Consider the following 20,309-nt stretch of genomic DNA (forward strand, 5'->3'; position numbering starts at 1 on the left):
TGAGGAAAGCAAGGATATCTGAGACACTGTTGGGACTTCCCATAGATATCTGAGAATGTAAGGAGGGAAAGCAGAAATAAACAGGACATACTATATAAAACTCTAATGTCATGTATATTTCATAAGCACATGGTAATCAATCTTTCAGAAAACACGTAGAACAAATCTGGTGCTTTACAGATCTATGTTGGATTATTCAGAAGGTTGATATTAAGCTTTCTTCTCCATAAATAAACCATATCATAATTGGTCATACTGATAATTACTATATGCCTGGCCACATTTCAAAATTAGTTGGCAATGGTGCCAGGAGACTTCCTGTGTACTTACCTTTAACAGCACAGTATATAAAAGGATGTCACTAGAAAACTGAGACAAGTGACGACAATCTGGAAGGAAAGAAAAGCCATTAGAAGAAGAACATTGAGCCCATCCAGCTGAAAAATACCAAGACAAAGAAGCAAGGATAATGTTGGGAATGTTGATTGCTCTGCTGGTGTGTCTCCTGATTCTACAGTTTCTGAAACTACTCTGGCCACACAGGTCCTACCCTCCTGGGCCTCTCCGGCTACCCATCATTGGAAGCAGTTGGCGATTAGGGGTCAAGCTTTATAAAGATACATTTATTAAGGTATGTATTCTTTCCCACACTTTCCTCTAAAATTGAATTTTTGCAATCAAAATTTTTTACATGCCATCTTTTAAGCGCCTAATTGTATCTCAAACCTTAACCTATCTTTAGAGGCTGGTCTTGGCTCCATCTCCCTGTTAGCATGGAAATCTGTGGTGAAATTCTGTTGTTTTTGATATTCGATCAGGATTTTCTTCCTGATCTTTTAAAACGGACTGAGTTTGACCCTTTTCTGCCCTCTTGGACAGAGACAGTAGACAGTAGACTACCACCACGTGGTTTGCCCATTTATACTTACTTTTGACAACTCGTCTTTCTAGAGCCTTCTGTTTAGCTGGACTGAATGCTAACCCTTCTATGGTTATGCAAGGCAGAATTTTGAACATACCATTCCCAGAAAGGACATGTCCTTGCTCTTCTAGCTCTATTGATTCATTAGCTCATGCCCTTTTGGAATGCCACTTTTATGAGGAACTTAGATCACATTATATCTCTCCCCTTTTAATATATAAATCTAATGCCTCTGTGTCTCACATAATGCCTTTTTTATTAAGTGACAGGGATCCCAAGGTAACATTTGTCAGCGGCAAGATTTATTTCAGTCCTTATATCCCTCAAACATTAGATTTAAAATTATGCTGCTCAAGATCAGTGGATCAAGGAGCTTCTAAGGGATAAAGGAAAGGAAAAAGCAGCACCAGTTATAGCACAATGCATCACTAGGAACTTCTCAAAGGCGGAAGTTGTTGTCCGGATAGCAGCCTTGCACAGATACGTAACAGAAACATGCCTGTGGAAAGTGGAAGAATCAGCCACCCCTGATCTCCAATTACACTAGTAAAGGTAAAGGTAGTCCCCTGTGCAAGCATCGGGTCATTACTGACCCATGGGGTGACATCACATCCCGACGTTTACAAGGCAGACGGTGTTTATGGGGTGGTTTGCCATTGCCTTCCCCAGTCATCTACACTTTACCCCTAGCAAGTGGGGTACTCATTTTACCGACCTCAGAAGGATGGAAGGCGGAGTCAACCTTGAGCCAGGTACCTGAAACCGACTTCCGTTGGGATGACACTTGTCAGAATTACACTAGTAGCTGCTTGATAACTTCATAGTGAACTTTAATGGCAGAAGAAGAAGAGTTGGTTTTTATATGCCCACTTTATCACTTAAGGGAGACTCAAACCGGCTTAAAATCACCTTCCCTTCTCCTCCCCACAACAGACACCCTGTGAGGGAGGTGGGGTTGGGAGAGTGTGACTTGCCCAAGGTCACCCAGCTGGCTTCGTGTGTAGGAGTGGGGAAACAAATCCAGTTCACCAGATAAGCCTCTGCCGCTCATGTGGAGGAGTGGGGAATCATACCCGGTCTCCAGATCAGACTCCACCGCTCCAAACCATCGCTCTTAACCACCACACCATGCTGGCTCTGACTGGCAGAGAACTTTTCATCATTTGAAAGACACATTCATTCCATTTATAGGGCTGGAGTAGCAAAGAACCAGATTATTGACCTTCTTGAAGTCATAACACTTTGGAGGTAAAATGCTAGTTCACTGTGCAACTCCTCTGATACCCTTTCATTCAGGAAAAATGAAGGGGCGGACATGCCCTTTGCTAAATGGAACTTACAGCCCAATCCTTACAGAAGAAGAAGAAGAAGAAGAAGAAGAAGAAGAAGAAGAAGAAGAAGAAGAAGAAGAAGAAGAAGAAGAAGAAGAAGAAGAAGAAGAGTTGGTTTTTATAGGCTGACTTTCTCTACCACTTAAGGGAGACTCAAACCAGCTTACAATCACCTTCCCATCCCCACAACAGACACCCTGTGAGGTAGGTGGGACTGAGAGAGCTCTAACAGAGCTGTGACTTACCCAAGGTCACCCAGCTGGCTTTGTGTGTAGGAGTGGGGAATAGGGCTGTCGATTCGGTTCGTCCCGGTTTTTACCGAATCAACAGCCCTATTTCAGCACTTGTTGATTTTCAATCAACTCAGCACTGCAATATGTATCAACATCCTCCCAGTTTTTACACTTTGTTTTTTACCAACCTGCTTTAGCAGGTGTAATACTGCTTATGCCAACAGAGAAACACATCCTGTTATCTGCAAAGAGCTTGGAAACCTGGAAAGTCCTTTTCTAATCCTCTATGGCAGCATCACGTGAACTGGATTTTGGACAGCCAAATTCCAATCCCCAATCTGCCAGCAAGCTCACCGGGTGATCTTGGCCCAATCACTCTCTCTCAGCCTGATCTACCTTACAGGTTGTTATAAATATATTATGAAGGTAAGAGAAAAGGTTTCAAGGAGCTGTGGGTGTCATACACCAAGAAAAGGATTAAATGTACTAAAAAAAAAATTAAAAACCCATGCTTTAGTATACAGATTTGTCAAGGACTTGACTTGGATAGCTGGCAGGGTTGACAGGTAAGAGAAGCCTATAAACGGATGCTATAAATGGGAATGCCCCCAGGAAAGGAAGCAGAGACAAGGTGAGGAAAGACAGGAATCTGAGAGAAAGGATATGGGCAGAGAAGAGAGTGGCATGTGGCAAGGAGCTGAAGAGGAGAAGAAAAGTGCACATGTTACAGTCAAACAAACTAGCTGAATTAATTTAACCTTTTTCCTTTGTGTCTTTCAATGCAAACGTAAGCTGGCAAAACAATATGGAAATGTTTACATGCTGTGGCTGGGATCTATACCTGTAGTTGTACTGTCTGGATATGAAGCAGTGACAGAAGGGCTGATAAACCATTCAGAAGATTTCGCTGACCGTCCAGTGACCCCTTTCCTGAAAGCTTTAGGAAAAGAACGAGGTAAGTTGTTTGGAAGAGTAAAAATTCGGGAAAGTGAAAGATTGCCTTGATCCCTCCAAAAGGGACAAGGGACGAGATAGCGCCAAGGAATTATCTGAATGTTGCCGTCACTTTTAGATTCCTCTGTCTGGTGAAAACCAGAAACTGAAATTGCTCAGCATTTACTAGCTTTGTCATTTGGTTTTAGCACATAACTGGTTGTTAATCTGAAGGGGATCTGAGGGGTGGACATGAAAGGAAGCTGTCAGATTCCTTTGTTGCCGGGACAGATTCTGGGAATGTAGCACCATCCAGCTTCCCCTTTTTTCCCTGGTGGACTTTAAGAAGGCTTCAGTTACCAGGAGGAGGGCTCACACCCTCTCTCCTGGCTGTAAGGTTGCCAGCCTCCAGTTGGTGGCTGGAGATCTCCCGCTATTACAACTGATCTCCAGGCGACAGAGATTGGTTCACCTGGAGAAAATGGCCACGTTGGAAGGTGGACTCCATGGCATTATAGCCCACTGAAGTCCCTCCCCTATGCAAGCCCCACCCTCCTCAGGCTCCACCCCCAAAGTTTGCAGGTATTTCTGATATAGGGCTGTCGATTTGGTTCGTCCCGAACTGAAAAACTGCCGAATTTCCCCCGATTCACCGGTTTCTGGTTCGGGAAGAACCGAATTCAAAATAGGTGGGAAATGGGGGGAGCCGAATTCCCCAACTTCGGGAAATAAATTCGGCAAATTCGGGGTTCGGTTCTCCCCCCCGCGCGCACCTTCAGGGGGCTTCCCTGAAGCTGGGCAGGGGGCCCTTTAAACAGATCTGAGCCTCGGAGGTGCAGATCTATTTAAAGAGCCCCCCGCCCAGCTTCAAGGGGCTTCGGTGGGGGGCCCTTTAAACAGATCTGAGCCTCCTGGCCGGGAAGTACAAATCTGATTAAAGGCCCCCCCGCCCGGCTTCAGGGAAGCCCCTTGAAGCTGGGTGGGGGACCCTTTAAACAGGTTTGAGCCTCCCGGCCGGGAAGCACAAATCTGTTTAAAGAGCCCCCCGCCCAGCTTCAAGGGGCTTCCCTGAAGCCGGGCGGGGGGGCCTTTAATCAGATCTGAGCCTCCCGGCCAGGAGGCTCAGTTCTGTTTAATGAGCCCCCCACCCAGCTTCAGGGAAGCCTTCCATGAAGGAGCGGGGGGGGGGGCTTTAAACAGATCTGCGCCTAACAGCTGTTAGGCGCAGATTTGTTTGTTTTTTTCCCCGCGCGCCTTCAGGGGGCTTCCTAGTCTGATATAATGCCTTTTTAATTAAGTGATAGGGATATCAAGGCTACATTGGCAGTAGCAATATTTATCTCAGTCTTTATATCCCTCAAACATTAGACTTAAAACTACGCTGCTCAAGATCAATGGATCAAGGAACTTCTAAGAGATAAAGGAAAGGATTATTGTCAGGAGTTAGCTGATGAATACATATCGCCCCTCTTTTAAAACAGCTACCTTTGCTGTTAGTTTCTGAATTCAATTAAAGGTTCTATTTTTGTCCTGTAAAGCCATTCAAGGCCTACAACCACTTCTTACTTATTTTATATACCCAAGTAAGGGCCCGGTGGCGCAGAGTGATAAAGCTGCTGTATTGCAGTCAAAAGCTCTGCTCATGACCTGAGTTCAATCCCAGTGGAAGTTGGTTTCAGGTAGCCGGCTCAAGGTTGACTCATCCTTCCATCCTTCTGAGGTCAGTAAAATGAGTACCCAGCTTGCTGGGAGTAAAGGGAAGATGACTGGGGAAGGCACTGGCAAACCAACCCATAAACAAAGTCTGCCTAGGAAACATTGGGATGTGACGTCACCCCATGGGACAGGAATGACCCGGTGATTTCCCAGGAGACCTTTACCTTTTTAAGGGCCTTCCAAGGCAAGTCAGAAGCAGAGGTGGTTCAGAGACTTCCTTAGTACTGACCCTGCTTAGCTTCCAAGTTTTCACAAGATCAGGTTATACCATGGTGCCTTCACTCCTAAAGCAAGTACAGCTGGGACTGATTCTGCAGGATAGACCCCAGGCTAGCCTGATCTTCTCAGATCTCAGAAGCATAGCAAGGTGGGCCCTGGTTAGTATTTGGATGGCGACCTATAAGGAATACGAGGGTCATGACATGGAGGCAGGCAAACCACCTCTGAACGTCTCTTGTCTTGAAAGCCCTATGGGGGTCACCATAAGTCAGCACACACAAAAAATTGCCATTCTATATATTTTAAAGAGGGGTTAGCTTTCCAGTACATAGCTATATATAAACATTCAGTTTGTTGTTTTCCAGGCTGACAACCTAAACTTTTTTAACAGTAATTTCTTTGAGTACTAATATCTCATTAATTCTTCTTGACCCCAGGCATTATATTCTCAGATAGTCACACCTGGAAGGAACAGAGGAAATTTGGGATAGTCACCCTGCGGAAGTTGGGACTGGGAAAGAAAGGCATGGAGCCCCAAGTACAAGAAGAAGCCCGTTAGCTTGTTGAGACTTTTGCAAATGCTAAAGGTATGTGATATCAAGAAATTGGGCTGGCCCATGGTTGCAGTAGTCTACCAACACTGGCACTCCAGCCCCATTTTCTAAAATGTTTCCCTACTAGCCTTTGAGGCCCCAGCGAGCAACAGCCGGAATTGCCTGGTATCCCTCCCCTCACATCAACTAGCCATTCAATAGCATCAATAATAACCCATGATACATTATCCCATTTGGGGAGTTAGAAACACTATTAACTATACTTACATGGCTTCCAAACAAACACTTCTCCTTTCATTTATATTTAATTATAAAGTAGGCAGAGAAGGATTGGCAAAAAAGATCAGGTTCTAATCTTTACAAAAACAGGCAGAAAAAATATGGCTGTAGCAGGATGACTTTCTAATTTTTTTCCCGGTGCTGTTCTCCCTCCCCTAGTTATCTGCCATGTGTTGAATTAAAGAGAGAGATTTCTTGCAGAATTTGGCCTCAGATTACAAGAATTTTTATTGTTTTCAAATTAGTTTACAATCTTAATTATTTTTCAATTCACAAAATACATAATATAAAAGATTTCTATCTTATCTCTAAACAAGTATATATATTAACCTTCCCCTCTCCCCTCCTCAGTCTTTTTAATATCCATGTTTCTCTCTTTGTATTCAATTCTAATTCATTATAATAAATAAAATCTATCAATCCTACGATAGGTTTTTTAACTTTAGTAATTTAATAACTCCTAACATTTTGAATTAGATCAATTCATATCCCTTAATATTTCCCAATTTAAGTTCAGTTGAACAGTATGTTATCCATGCCTCCCATTCTCCCAAAAATTCAATATTGTTTTTTTGATTTATTAATGCAGTGTTTTGCCATTTCGGCCAGTTCCATCATTTTATCTATCCAGATGGTCTTGTCTGGTATCTCAGATGTTTTCCATTACATTGCATATACCATTCTTGCAGCATTGGTGGAATGTATCAAAAATGAACTCTGAGTCACTATAGAGTCTGGTATTATACTTAACAACATCATTTCCGGTGTTTTGGGTATATTTTGTGTACTATCAACCTTAGTTCATTATAAATCATATCCCAAAAGTTTTGTCGCTTTTTCACAAATCCACCAAATATGATGAAAGGAACCAACTTTTTCTTGACATTTCCAGCATTTCGGTGACATTCAAGAGCCAAATTTCCCTTTGTCAGTATTTTGTTTGCGTCTAAGGAGCTCCTGGAGTCAAATCTAGCTCTTGTACTATACATAGGGTTACCAGGTCCCTCTTCACCACTGGCAGGAGGTTTTTGGGGTGAAGCCTGAGGAGGGCGAGATTTGGGGATGGGGAGGGACTTCAATGCCATAGAGTCCAATTGCCAAAGCAGCCATTTTCACCTGGTGAACTGATCTCTATCGACTGGAGAGCAGTTGTAATAGTCCTTTCAGAATGTCCTTTATTAAAAATTCCTGTGGTTGGGTGTGTGGGGTTATTTGTATATGTCATACATTTTGAAAAATAACCTTGATACATTTTAAAATGTTTTCTGATAGATAAACAACTGTTAAAATTGCAAAGACCTCACTTTCTGTTACCTAACTCCACTCTGAAATCCACTCTGAGTATTCCCAGAGGAAAAATATTTTGCAACCAACTTTATTTGCAGGGTGTCCATTTGACCCATCAATGCCCATCACTAATTCTGCCTCCAATGTGATCTGTGCTGTGGCTTTTGGACACCGTTTTTCTGTTGAAGATAAAGAATTGCTCAAGTTGATGGAAGGCATTGACTATCTCCTATCATTTACAAGTACCATCTATTACAGTGTAAGTCATTTTCTTTTGCTTTCCTATTAGGTCAGACAGGTGTATCCTAGATCTCCTTTCCTTCCAGCTTTAAGATGTTCACTTGACTACGGACACAGAAGAATTTCACATATTCATTGGTTGATTCAATCTTTATGATTTGAATGGGTTCTGTCAGGATGAGAAGACATTCAATTTGATGACGAACAGCAGCAAAATATACATCAGTATGAATGCCTTTTGTCCATGAGGTTGGATTTAAGCAACATTTTTTACACTGTACCTCTGCTGGCTGGTTATTCTTTTGTTTTGCCGATCTTCCAGGGTGAAGCTTGGGAAGGATGGGATTTGGGGAGAGACTTCAGTGGGGTATAAAGCCATGGAGTCCAACTTCCAAAGGAGCCATCTTCTCCAGGAGAACTATGTCCATAGTCTGGAGATGAATTGCAATTCCAGGAGATCTCCAGGCACCATCTGGAGGTTGGCAACCCTAGTGTGTGCGCATTCATGCATTCTTCTCTTTATATGTTTCAGAGCCAGCGTGGTGTAGTGGTTAAGAGCAGTGGTTTGGAGTGGTTGACTCTGATCTGGAGAACCGGGTTTGATTCCCCATTCCTCCACATGAGCAGTGGAGGCTAATCTGGAGAACCGGGTTTATTTCCCCACTCCTCACACGAAGCCAGCTGGGTGACCCTTGGCTAGTCACAGCTCTTTTAGAGCTCTCTCAGCCCCACCTTTCCTCACAGGGTGTCTGTTGTGGGGAAGGGAAGGTGATTGTAAGCCGGTTTGATTCTTCCTTAAGTGGTAGAGAAAGTTGGCATATAAAAACCAACTCTTCTTCTTCTTCAACTGCTGTTTTTCACACAAAAACACATAAGTGCTCTCCACTGCTGTGGGAGTTACTTTTTCTAAGTGCCGAAGGGTGCTTTGACAAAGCAATTTTCTAACAGTCTACTGAGGAGATACCTACAATTATGAAGAAACACTGGGTGGATCTAGCACAAGAATCATAAAAGGGTCACCCAGGGAAACAGATGGATCCTTCCCCTCTTTCCCATCCCATAACAGCCTTTTTTTACACCGAAAGATATATTCCCAGGCAGTAGGACCTGTGTGTAGTAGTAGCCACATGGGTTAAGAGGCTGCAGTGGGGAAGGGGAAAAATTGCTCACTCTTCCATCAGCAGAGAGCCATTGATGGAGGACAGAGGAAAAGACAATGGGTACTTTCACACATGCCAAATAATGCACTTTCAATCCACTTTCCACACACTTTGCAGATGGATTTTACTGTGTGAAACAGCAAAATCCACTTACAAACTATCGTTAAAGTGCATGGAAAGTGGATTATTCAGGATGTGTGAAAGTACCCAGTGTATAACCCCATCTCCTTTTCACTGAAGTCTCCCAGCCACATGGCTATTACTCAATACAAGTCCTGCAACCAAATATATACACTGTGCTGGGAAGGAGGGAAAGTGGGGGATATCTGCAGCTGTCAGCACCTTCCACTGATGGTTCACAGGATCCAACCCATCATCATTCTCCCCTGAGGGAACACCATTTTTTTTTAATTGCCATCAGTCAAAGCTGGAAAAAAAGGGGGAATAAGAAAGTACTAAATTTGTTAGTTAGACACACTGTAGTCAAATAGTACCTCCTATATATATACTGACTTATAAATTGTGGATATAACATACAATATCCGCTTATATAACAGAAATAGTCTTACAGGTATATATTCAACAGGTCAATTCAAATAGTTGATTCATAAGGTAGTGTTCACCAGGTAGTGTTCCAACAAGTCATATTAACAAGTCTGCATATTAGTTGTGTTGAAATCATTTTGATGCATATCTTATGGCGAGTCATAACCTACTTTTGTTGAAATTTTAAAAGATTATATGTTTATGATCTATTAATGTTGCAATATTCTATTTTAGGAGGTACTGTTTGACTACAGTGTATCAAGTCACAGCTGACTTGTAGCAACCCTTGGTGGGGTTTTCACAGCAAGAGACAGCCAGAGGTAGTTTGCCATTGCCTGCCTCTGTATCACAACCCTGGTATTCCTTGGAGGTCTCCCATCCAAATACTAGTCAGGATCGAGGTTGAGAGTGTTTGACTGCCCAAGGTCACGCAGCAAGTTTCCATGGCAGAGAGGGGATTCGAACCTGGGTTTCCCAGATCCTAGTCCGACACCTTAACCACTACACCATCCTGGTTCTCAGGCTCTCATACATTTTAGCCAAGCCATTTACTGTAAATTCAGAAAATCTGTTTAATACTCCCCATTGATTTTACACATTTCACCAAGGTTTTTCCCCCCATTTAAATACCCCCTATATTTATTTAACATAGGTCAAGCTGCACCTCAAAGACTAACAAAATCTATTTTACTATCTGATGCTGGTACTGATGAAAGTTTATGCTAGAATAAACTTTGTTAGTATGTAAGGTGCTTCTAAACATCTATATGATTTCACTGCAACAGCCGAATATTACCAGCCCTCTGGAATCATAGAGTTGGAAGGGACCATTCAGGCCATCTAGTCCAACCCCCTGGTCAATGCAGGATCAGCCTAGAGCATCCCTGACAAGTGTTTGTCCAGCCTCTGTTTAAAGACTGCCAGTGAGGGGGAGCTCACCACCTCCCTAGTACCACTAGATTGATATACCACTAGATTGATATAAATTCAGGTTTAGCACCAAGCATTCAGAAGAACCTGGTGATGACTATACAAGTAGGGTTACCAACCTCCAGGTACTAGCTGGAGATCTCCTGCTATTACAAGTGACCTCCAACTGATAGAGATCAGTTCACCTGGAGAAAATGGCCACTTTGGCAATTGGACTCTATGGCATTGAAGTCCCTCCCCAAACCCCACCCTTCTCAGACTCCACCCAAAAAAAAAACCTGCTGGTGGTGAAGAGAGACCTGGCAACCCTATGTACAAGGCAGTTCACAGAAGACATGTGACAATCATCTGAGAATTTGTTTTATTCCAGAAGATACCTTTGGAGATTGCAATCAGGAGAGGAAAATCGGCAGGGAGCTGTTTAACCCTTACTATCACAGGCAGTTCTTCGCTTGGTCTCACTTTACACTCACTGAGGGCAAAATTAAACATTATAATCCAAGACATTATAGTGAACTGAGAACTCCACCAGTTATTTTATAGACTGCGCTCTCTTATGGTACTGATTTTGCTTTCATCTTTCCTGTAGCTCTATGAAATTTTCCCATGGCTCATGGAACGTCTCCCTGGGCCTCATAAGAAGGCCTTTTCAAGCGCAGATGCCGTGTTTTCATTTGCAAGGAATGAGATAGAAAAGCATAAGAAACATCACACTGTCCATGAGTCACAGGATTTAATTGATTTCTATCTACTTCAGATACAGAAAGTAAGCATCTACCTTCTACATGAAATCAGGTACACTCAATAAAAAAGGAAAACAATGACTTCCAAACTGTATTCTTTGAAATCTATATATTCAAAATTCTGCCCTGCATAACCATAGAGGGGTTAGCATTCAATCTAGCTAAACAGAAGGCTCTAGAAAGACGAGTTGTCAGATAATATGTATAAGCAGGCAAACCACGTGGTGGTGGTATTCCAAAGAACTGGGATGAACAAACGTGGCAAGCATGAAAAGTAGTGCTGTTATAAGTCCCCATCTTTGGAGTAGTGCTGTTATAAGTCCCCGTCTTTGGAGGTCTTTAAGCAGAGGCTGGATGGCCATCTGTCTGGAGTGCTTTGATTGTGGGATCCTGCATGGTGGGGGGAGGGTTGGGGTCACTGGGGATGTGGGGGGGGTAGTTGTTAATTTCCTGCATTGGGCAGGGGGTTGGACTAGATGGCCCTGATGGTCCCTTCCAACTCTATGATTCTATGATTCTATAATCAAGCTCTTTAATGCGCTTTTTAATTTTGGTGAAAGCTTCAGTTTTCCCAAGATCTAATAACATATCCTGCGAGAAGCCCAACAATTTTCATCTAAGATTTTTTGCCATGAGGATTTAAAAGGGTTGTGCTTCAGAGAAGCTAGGAACCCCTCAGTGCTAAAGCACAGTTTAATGTGTAGTTTAAAGGCGGCCAACCATGCCCTAGCTTTGAGTGACATTTGGCCAAACTCGGAACGAAGAGTAACGCCAGCAACACATCGAGGGGCATTTAAGAGTTTTCGTAAGAACTGAAGCAATGGACGATCTATAGATTCATTGACAACTGTTATCCAGATGGCAACACCAAAAACAATCTCTCGTGAGGGCGATCTGGCTGCAACATCTGTCACCCCATTGATCGCCAGGGTTGATTCGGCTGATCTGGCTGGCTAGGCGGGTGTCCCCTACCTCCCTCACCGCTCCATGTGCGTCCCTCCCGAAGCTGTGCACTCGATGGAAGAGGACGGCCATCCCAGACAGAAAGAGTGTACCGTTCTTTGGTCTTCTATATTATGTACTTTGCTTTTTCAGATTAAGAACATGTGTGTATCATGGGTCTCAAAAAGTCTCTAAAAAGTCTGCATGTTAATAAAAGAAAAACAGGTTTACTATAACATGGTCCCTGAAAAATTCCAGTGCAGAATAATCTAACCAAGTCACTATTAAATGGAAACCGCAAACTAGTCTTTACCAAGAGATTTTACCTACTCAGTGATTCTGCTGCAGTTTAAAAAAAATGCCTATAAAGAATGGCTGGCTGGCTGGGTGTGGGTCACTGACAATTCATATATATTTTAATTCTGTATGGATGGAATTGTCTCAAAGGGACCACCAGCAAAGACACATTGGGTCTTGCATGGTTAATAAATAGAATGTTCCATAGCTTGTGAATATTTTGTTCATCAATGGATGGGTATTTAATTTGTTAAGATTTTATTTCATCTGAAGAATATATTTGATTTGGATTAATAGCTTTGCTGCTCAACCTTTTTGTTGGGGTGGTTTACTCTGAATGACAAAATTTGCCCAGACCCATGGGTCAAACTCAGGGCACTTGTAGGTTTCTAGTAGAATGCGGCTCTGGGTGTGGTTGCAACTGATTTGATGTTTCCTCAGCACATTTTGTAGCGCCTTATATCCATGGATTCAGAGTCAAAAGGCCTAGAATTGGTTGTAACTGACATCTCGCTTTTTTATTCCCACAACAGAGCAAGCAGGACCCCAACTCTACTTACAATGAAGAAAATCTGGCACAGTGTATTTTTGACCTCTTCAGCGCGGGAACAGACACTGCATCCTTGACATTGCGATGGGCATTGCTCCTCATGGCAAATCACCCAGACATCCAAGGTAAAAAGAGACTTCTGCATTGACTTAAGGAAAGGCCACCCTTATATCCTCAAAGCAGATTTATTTTTAGTAAACAGGTTATATAATTCCTTTATATAACTCTTTATATACAGCGTGGCGTAGTGGTTAAGAGTGGTGGTTTGGAGCGGTGGACTCTGATCTGGAGAACCGGTTTCGATTCCCCACTCCTCCACATGAGCGGTGGAGGCTAATCTCGTGAACTGGATTTGTTTCCCCACTCCTACACGTGAAGCCAGCTGGGTGACCTTGGGCAAGTTACAGCTCTGTTAGTTCTCTCTCTGTTAGTGCTCTCACAGGGTGTCTGTTGTTGGGGAGAGAAAGGGGTTTGTAAGTTGGTTTGAGTCTCCCTTAAGTGGCAGAGAAAGTTGGCATATAAAAGCCATCTGCTTAAGGTCACAAAATCAGCATTGCTGACAGATGGCCATCTAACCTCTTCTTAAAAACCTCCAGGGAAGGAGAGCTCACCACCTCCCGAGGAAGCCTGTTTCACTGAGGAACTGCTCTAAGTGTTAGAAAATTCTTCCTAATGTCTAGTTGGACATTAAAAAAGAATCTTTGGATAGCTGCTATATTGATACTTATAGGATAAAGAATGATCTTCTGAATTGTTTTACCGGATTGCTCAAGAAAATTGCTCTGTATTTCAGCCTTTTGAACAGTGCTGTTTCACTGTCTTGACCACCACTGTTTTACTTCCCTTCTTTCTAATGTAGATAGCTTAAAAAGAGTTACTTGTTGTTGGTTAAGTATCTGTCTCCCTTCCATCCTTTCACTTTTCCTTGGGAAAGCTATTGCTGCAAACTGTGAACTGTCTTTACACCAGACTCAAATGGTCCCTTTGCTCCAGAACTCATGTTCTAGTTCTACACATATAGAGCAGGCTCTCCATGTGCCTCGCCGACACAAAGACCGATTTGGGTAACAAGGACTGTGGTTTTGAGATGCTGACCAAAGTTGACAGCTCAATGTATATTCCAGTTTTTTGAATATGTGGTCAATTTCACTGTTTCATTAACTTTGTAAAGGCAAATTCAATGTCCAGAATAAAGAGTCATGTGTTGTTGTTGTTGTTTTTACTGTTTTCCTCAGAGAAAGTCCACAAAGAGATGAAAGATGTTTTGGGTTCCTCTCAATCATTCAGCTACCAAGATCGGAAGAGACTCCCCTACACTAACGCTGTAATTCATGAGATCCAGCGTTCCCAATATATCGTACACTTCGGACCCCCCAGAAAATGTACAAAGGATGTAACCGTGCTTGGTGTTCTCATTCCAAAGGTATAGGAAATCCTTATGGTTGCACTCCTGGATCCTAAGAGCGATATCTATAAGATGTAGCACAAAGCTGACCTCTTTTTCAGAAATGGAATCGAATAATGCAGGGATTATTGTGTTAACCTTGGATTCAGCTGGCCCGATCTGTGCTGATCTATTTAGGGCAGTGCTTCCTGATTTTATTCAAAAATTTATCCACTGATTGGATGACGGTCAGTACTCAAAGTTTTCATGTATTGAGTATACATTTCTTTAAAAGCCTTTCCAGTATAAATGAGGTAATAATAAAGCAGTGGTAGCACTTACAAAGCTCTCCTCACACTGAAACCTTCTGGTTTTCCAACTGAGCTGACCTTGCCTATCAGACTCAAGAAGGAAACCCAGGTGTGAGGTGTTTTTAGTGTACTGTATCCAAGCAATTATCTAGGAGTACATAAAATTGCTCTAGTTGGTTTTCAGTTCTGTTCCCCCCCACCCCGCCGCCAATGCATATCTCATTTTCATTTTGCAAACATCTTTTTTATCAGGATAAGTTGATCACTTCATTCTTACAAATCCAGTCTTCATTAAGGAAAAAAGATATGATTCCTGAGTTCCAGGAGACTGAAGCATGTATATATGGGAAAAAGTAAAGGCCACTCTGGGGGTTCAAGAAGGGTCATTTGGCCTGGACCTGAAGCTCTAGTGAGGTCTCAAAATTATTCACATAAAGTATCACTCTATTGCTTTATTTCTTTTTCATTTTTTCATCTTTTTTTTATTTTTGCTATGGCTTGGGTCCTCAAATGCTAGAAATATCCGGGGCCTTTCTGGACCTTTGAGGGGGTCTGGTAGGGTTGCCAGGTCTCCTGCTATAGTAGGAAATTTCCCGTTGGCACTCCCTGACCCCTGCTGCCATTCATTAGGCCAGAGGAGTAAACAATAGGGAGCAAATTGCTGTAGCATTAACAGTGTAACATCATTTTGGGGATGAACTCAGAAGTGATGTCACACCGCTCTAGGATTCACCAAAATATCTGCGTAAAATCATCGTGTCTCCACTGAATCCTAGAGTAGCATGACCAGTTCCAGTTTCTACTCAGAAATGACATCCTGTCATTGGTGTGATGGTGTCAATAATGTCTCTTCAGTCTCCTGCCGGTCGTCAACTGCTGATTATCAGTCGTAGGAAACAATAAAGATTAGTACTGAGACAGATTCATCAGATTAGAGTCCACCGCTCCTAACCACTACGCATTCTAAAACAACAGTTTCACTCTTCCAGGGGGCCATTGTTATTCCCGATCTACGCTCTGTTCTTCTTGATCCTAAGCAATGGGAGACACCCGAGGCATTCAACCCAAATCATTTTTTGGACAAGGATGGAAGTTTTATGGAAAGAGAAGCATTTCTTCCATTTGGTGCAGGTAAATGCAAAACATGGTTGATAGTTGTTTCCAGGGTTCATTGAAGGACTAAACTCAAGAACAGTTGCTCCCTGCTCAGAATGTTCTTAGAAATCACTATATTACCGAAATGGTGTGACAATCTTTTAGTATTGTTATGCGGAGGAGACAACTGATTCTATTAAATATAGCTTGGATATAATGAGGAACTGATACCCCCTTTTTTGCATAATATCCCAGAGTTCTTATATCGAGCAAGGACATGGGGACATTGGACCTGTTATGGTTGCCAAACTCCAGGTGGGGCCTGGAGATCTCCCAGAATTACAACTCCTCTCCGGAGGACAGAGCTCAATTCCCCTGGAGAAAAGAGATGCTTTGGAGGGGGAACTTTATGGCATTATACCCCACTGAGGTCCCTCCCCTGCCCAAGCTGTACCCCCAATTCTCCAGGAATTGCCCAACCTAGAGTTGGCACGACCCTACCAGTAGTGCCCACTCTGACTGCTAGGTGCTCGGCACAGTGGTGCAAGGTCTGAGGCAGAAGCCCAACACTGTTTCCTGAGAGCTCTAAGTAATGAAGGCAGGAATAGAACGTGGGCCTTTCTGCAGGTAAAGCAGGTACTTTTCCATGGAGCCAAGACTCTTCCCACTTAGCCTCCTTTCCTGCCAATATAGCATTGCAAATGTTACAGCTCTGGAAAAATAGGGACTTGAATTCCTTTGAGAGCGCACGAGAAGGATCTGCTGTTGGGAAGCAGCCCAGCCCCACGCCTCCCTCCCTTGTCTATTGGCTGGATGTTGTGCCGCCTTCGCCAGCCAATGACAGCTGTGAGGCTTGAAGCTGGATCCCTTCTTTTCTCCTTCTCTCATAATACTAGAACGTGGGGTCTTCTGCTGAAGCTGGCGGGTGAGAGATTCAAAACAGATAAAAGGAAGTATTTCTTCACACAATGCATAGTTAAATGGTGAAACTCCCTGCCCCAGGATGTGGTGATGACTGCCAACTTGGAAGGCTTTAAGAAGGGAGTGGACATGTTCATGGAGGAGAGGGCTATCAAGGCTACTAGTAAAAAGGAATACTAGTCATGATGCATACCTATTCTCTCCAGGATCAGATGAGAATGCCTATTATAAAGTGATGCATATTGGGGCAAAAAATCCCAACTTCACATATACACTGATGGGATCTGTGCTGGCAGCAACAGATCAAGAAAGGGATCTTGGGGTGGTAGTGGATAGCTCAATGAAGATGTCAACCCAGTGTGTGGCTGCTGTAAAAAAGGCAAATTCCATGCTGGTCATAATTAGACGAGGAATAGAGAATAAAACTGCTGCTATCATACTGCCCTTGTATAAATCTATGGTGAGACCACACTTGGAATACTGTGTACAATTCTGGTCACCGCACCTAAAAAGGGATATTACAGAGCTTGAGAAGGTGCAGAAAAGAGCAACCAAAATGATTAGGGGACTAGAGCAACTGTCCTATGGGGAGCAGTTAGGATGCTTAGGGCTGTTTAGCTTGGAAAGAAGGCGGCTAAGGGGTGACATGATAGAGGTCTATAAAATTATGCATGGTTTGGAGAGAGTGGACAGGGAGACGTTTTTCTCCTCTCCCATAATACTAAAAAGTGAGGTCATCTGTTGAAGCTGGAGGGTGAGAGATTCAAAACAGATAAAAGGAAGTATTTTTTCACACAACACATAGTTAAATTGTGGAACTCCCTGCCCCAGGATGTGGTGATGGCTGCCAACTTGGAAGGCTTTAAGAGGGGAGTGGACATATTCATGGAGGAAAGGGGTATTCATGGCTATTAGTTAAAATGGATACTGGTCATGCTGCATGCCTATTCTCTCTAGTATCAGAGGAGTATACCTGTTATATTAGGTGCTGTGGAACTCAGGCAGGATGGTGCTGCTGCAGTCATCTTGTTTGTGACTTCCTAGAGGTACCTGGTTGGCCACTGTGTGAACAGACTGCTGGACTTGATGGGCCTTGGTCTGATCCAGTAGGCCCTTTCTTATGTTCTTATATATTAGGTGCTTTGGAACACAGGCAGGACAATGCTGCTGCAATTATCTTGTTTGTGGGCTTCCTAGAGGCGCCTGGTTGGGCTTCCGAGAGGCACCTGATTGGCCACTGTGCTGGACTTGATGGACCTTGGTCTGATTTAGCATGGCCTTTCTTATGTTCCTCCTTGGAGTACTGCACAACAGCAAAGGGGGCTGAGGATTAATAAGAACCCATCTGGGGAGGTTTCTCAAAAAACAGGAGCTCTGAAGTTGTTAGAATGTAGCTGCCCGGCCAGTGGGAACCAAATGCAGATTCTCACATTGTGGTTCTCACTGACCCACAACTGTGCTTGGTGGAATGTGGGACTGGTGAGTCGCACCCATGGACAGAGGCCACACTCAATGGGAATGGGACAGTCCACTACATAGAGTGTCTGGCAGGAGGAAGAGGAAGAAGAGGAAGAGTTGGTTGTTATATGCCAACTTTCTCTACCTTTTAAGGAGAATCAATCCGGCTTACAATCTCCTTCCATTCCTCTCCCCACAACAGACACCTTGTGTGGTAGAGTGGGGCTGAGAGAATTCCGAGAGAACTGTGACTAGCCCAAGGTCACCCAGCTGCCTTCATGTGTCAGAGTGGGGAAACCAGCATGGTTCATCAGATTAGAGTCCGCAGCTCCTAACCACTACACCATGCTGGTACTGTACTGAGTAAGCCCTGCCCTGCTCCTTTTCTTAAAACATTTGACTTCAGGCAGTCTGATTTTGTGTTCCATGATGAATCCCTTGCTGGGCCTAGCCCATCTCATATGTCCCTCCCAATGTTTGAGGCAAAAAAAAATTTGTCCAATAGAGGACAAATTGCACCACAAGTTTGGACTTTGGAGAATGGTGGTGAGATAGTCGCTGCTGAATTGCCCCATTCTTATGTAAAGCTTAAAAAGCCAAAAATGGGGTATTTTTCCCCACTGAGAACAGCAAGGCTACACCAGGAAAAACCTGGCACAGCAACTCTGTTGCTGGAGGGGGCGTTCCCGGACTGAAAGGGTCAGGAAGCTGCCTACTGGCAGCTCTGACCCCCAGAATGCCCCCCCGGGATGACAGCGCAGTGACTTGCGCCGTCGACAGGAGGCTGTTCGTGCTATTGTGATCGTATAAAACTTCGCTGATTTTCTGGTGAAAGTACAGAAAGATGAATAGAACTGACTACCAATTTCAGCATGGATATAGAAGAATTGACGCTCTCTTTTCTAGATCATACAGCTCTTCTATTGAGGCTCAGCATTCTAGTAAATCTGTGATCAGACCAGTTCCTAACACTTTTGGAAAGGAAGCTCCAACCATGGCTGACATTCAGACTGGGGCTACTTGGCAAGGGAAGAGGGGGTTTAATCCTTTCAGTGCCCACAGAGGTTCACTTATCACTTATCACAGGCATAAACACACATCACCACCATCATTATCATCATAAAAGTAGCAACAGCAGCTCTAGTTGGGGGGGAAAGCAAGAACTTGCCTTGTGCCCAAATTTTGTCTTCTGAGGAATTACAACATCATGGAGGGAGTCTCAAGAAGAACAGTTGGTTTTTATATGCCAACTTTCTCTACCACTTAAGGAACAATCAAACCGGCTTACAATCACCTTCCCTTCTCCTCCCACAACAGACACCCTGTAAGATAGGTAGGGCTGAGAGCTGTGACTAGCTTAAGGTCACCCAGCTGGCTTCATGTGGAGGAGTGGGGAAACCAACCTAGTTCACCAGATTAGCCTCTGCCCCTCATGTGGAAGAGTGGGGAATCAAACCCGGTTCTCCAGATTAGAGTCCACCACTCCAAACCACCGCTCTTAACCACTACACCACGCTGGCTCTACTCTTCTCTTTTGTTGGTGGGCCACAAAATAGGAATGAAGCAGCTTGTCAATGAAATGTGGTGTGGAGGGAATTATAACTGCAGCAACACAAGTTTCTGAGGAGATACTTTTGGAGGTGGAGGAAAAAGCTTGGCCCATCAACTCATGCTATGTCACCAAAATCCAAGCTAGATGTTCATCTAGGTGATGCATTCTAGACAATACAAGGAAACTTATTACTCACATTTTGCTCTCCCTTGTTTCCTTTGCAGGGGCCCGTACCTGTATGGCAGAGCAGCTGGCAAGGATCGAGCTATTCATCATTTTCACCAGCCTGATGAGGGCATTTACCTTCCAACTGCCAGAAGGAGTGAAAGAACTCGACACAGAACCCATTGTTGGAATATCATTTGCTCCCCGCCCTTATAAGCTCTGTGCTGTTCGCCGCAGCAGTTCATAAACTGTACAGATTGGAGTGGACCATTTGTTACTGTTAATTTCTCTGTTGTTCCTGTTCTGACCTGCTCAATTCATTCTGTCCTTGGTTTCGCTATCGGAGCTCCATGGATGCCTCCTTAAGATGGAATTCAGGAAGACCTGTGATGTTTCTGGTGCCTGATACATAATAAAGTATTTTGATGTCTTCAAGTAAATGCTCAGTACAGAATTCTAAAAGGTAAAGTGTACCATTGAGTCACAACCGACTCATGGTGATGCCATGAAGTTCCACCTCATGGGGCTTTCATGGAAAGAG

General features: G+C 43.5%; 1 pseudogene; it reads left to right on the forward strand.

Moving 5' to 3' along the window:
- The first annotated feature begins 469 nt into the window (after positions 1-469).
- Positions 470-20,015, forward strand: LOC130477886 (cytochrome P450 2J2-like; annotated as a pseudogene).
- The last annotated feature ends 294 nt before the right edge of the window (positions 20,016-20,309 follow it).

This window comes from Euleptes europaea, chromosome 5, assembly GCF_029931775.1.
Source record: "Euleptes europaea isolate rEulEur1 chromosome 5, rEulEur1.hap1, whole genome shotgun sequence".
Lineage (NCBI taxonomy): Eukaryota > Metazoa > Chordata > Lepidosauria > Squamata > Sphaerodactylidae > Euleptes > Euleptes europaea.